Raw genomic sequence first — 2,850 nt, 5'->3', positions numbered from 1 at the left:
CTAACATATAAATATATTAATAACTAATTTTGATGACTGATTTTAATGTACACGTAGCATAATCATAACTTATTATGTATACTTTTCTTACTTATTCTTTATTTCACATCTGAATGTTAACTCTTATTATGTGGAATTTAAATTCTATATAGCTATAATCATCTTATTTTTTTGTATGACTAAAATGTCTTCTAACTCCAAATTTACTTTGGAATTTCCTCCAAAAAGAAAAATAAAAAATAAATTGAAAACAAGTGTTGCACTACGATTTATGTATATTCCATTATTTTGTGATAAATAGAAGAATAGTTAAATATTTGTATGATTTTTTTTCTTAATATCAGATTGAAAATATAATATGATTAGGGGAGTGATAGGTAAATAATGACTATCTTAAACAATATGAACAACCACTAATCAAATAAAAATACACTATATCCTAATTTAATGTTACTAATTAAATTTACTCTTTTAATCCTATTAATTCACATTATTTACACATTGTTCAAAAATATTGTTGGTTACTTCTACTTTTCTATATGATTATTATACGTTATTAGAGTACGCGTGGTATGCGCACTACATATTTAGGAGTTATTAACTTGTCATTTTTATTTTAAAAGCTCAATACTTAAATAATAGACAAGTGACTTAATCATTCTATTAACTCCCTTTTGCTTTTACTACTATCTTCCAACAACAATAATGAGTATACAATTTTTTTAAGTCTTTGTGAATACCATAGAGTATGTTAGTCTACTTTATGAATGAAAGTTGTTTCAAATTCTGCATCAAGAATTCAAGATATATATCATGGCATTGGAGGATACTCTTAAAAAAATTAAAATAAATAACCTTAATATTATAGAGGGTGTTCCAAATAATCTTGACAAAATAGATGGAGATGATGATGAGGAATATTGTATCACATCTGTGTGTCCTAAAAGAGAAGAAAAACTTAAAATGCATGCCTCAGTATCTGAGTAGACATTTCGGTTAAAGTCCTGAGGGGAATACCTTTCTTGTCAAACCAAGGAATAATAAATAAATAAATAAAACAAATAATGAAATGACCAATTTATTTATTTATATATATATATAAGTCAAACACACAAATGTATATATGAAATAAATTATTTAATACTGTTAATTACGTGCATTATTTTAAACAATAAATTAATTAATTAATTAAAATCAAAGCTAGCTAGGAAAGAAGTTAGAAAAAATTGTGCTAGCTAGATAGCTAGAAAGAAATTTGCGATGGAAAGTTGACAACACTAAAAAATAAATCAAAGGCATGGATGGCAGTGGAACCTCGAAAATAACCCATGAAAGATGAACGGCTAGGATCGTTGGAAGGATCTCTACGTCAACGTGAATACGTGATGAAAAATTAAAATTCCGTATGTGGAATTTCAACTCTGAACCATTGTCTTCTATCAACAGCTGGAGTGCTCCATCCAAATCAATCAATCAATCAATTTTATCAAATTTATTATTAGCTTAATGTTTATATTTGTCTATTTAATAATACAATAAAGTATTTGTACTACAAAATTCATTTAAAAAAACAACAATAAAACACTTTTGGTCATCTCACTGCTCATCACAAATGACAGGAAATAATAATATATATTGGTCAACATAACACACAAATTAGAGAATAATAATTGAAGTTTTAAAAATTATTGTAAATGAATCAATAATTTTATTTCTTTGGCTTATCAAATCTAAATGGAAATTTAAATTACTACATGCAAAGATTTCGTACAAATAAACATTATACTTACAACCCTGAATTGTTTTAATTATGTTTTTAAATAAAAGATGAATTCTCTTAAAATATACTATTTCTACCCTTTTTTTTAAGAATAATATATAGTACTAATTTTGTGTACATCATCTTTTATTCTAATTAATAAAAATTACAAAATTTGTCTTTTATACTGTAAATATCAATAATATAAGTAGATGAGTCACATAATTGGATGCAATAAAGTCATAAGGGAAAATAAAATTCCAGGAGATAACGTAGAAAGAAGCGAACTACTGCATCTTCCAAATTCAAATTTGTCATTGATTCATTTACACATTATTATTATTATTATTATTAAACAGTAAACAACCGTCAATAGTTGAATAGTGTATTACTGTAACATAAAGAAGCCAACACACACAAGCTACAAACGTAGTAGACAATAGTATTATATCATTCCCCAACTTCACTTATTCTTATTATTAATCACTTGCATTTCATTAATCAGTATACGAGAATTGAGAATGAACAATTGAACATACACAAAGCAATTAATTGGTCTATGAGTTGCAATAAAGCATAAGATTTTATGAATGGGGCCACTATGTTATCTATTCACGGACATAGTAGTCTAGTACTATGTCCTTAAATCTATAGTTGGAAAAAAAAGTCAAATACATAACCTAGCTAGTGGTACATATATGCGTATGTATTTTCAAATTAATAATAATAATAATAATAATAATAATAATAATGTGAATGATTAGATTTAATTAAATAAATATAATGTATGGTATGTATATGTGTAATGTGTAGTACAAAAAAGACTGTGGAGAAAGAATGAGGAATAGTGGTACGGGGATTGAATCATAAATGGGATATTTATTTTGGGGTATTCAGGCAGCTGACCATTTATAACAGAGGAGGAAAGAAACAAAATGGTAATCTCAGCTAATCAGAAGGAATTGTTCTAAAAGATGCCAGAAAACACTGCAGAGATATACATATAGAATAGAACAACATAAAAGAAGCCTTGTATCTTTTCTCTTTCTCTCTCTGTGGGGGTAGCCTATGCTACTATAGTATAAGAGAAG

The sequence above is a fragment of the Arachis ipaensis genome, chromosome B09 (assembly GCF_000816755.2).
Source record: "Arachis ipaensis cultivar K30076 chromosome B09, Araip1.1, whole genome shotgun sequence".
NCBI classification, from domain to species: Eukaryota; Viridiplantae; Streptophyta; class Magnoliopsida; order Fabales; family Fabaceae; genus Arachis; species Arachis ipaensis.
The sequence above is the reverse complement of the archived record's forward strand: the minus strand, read 5'-3'. Positions refer to the sequence as shown.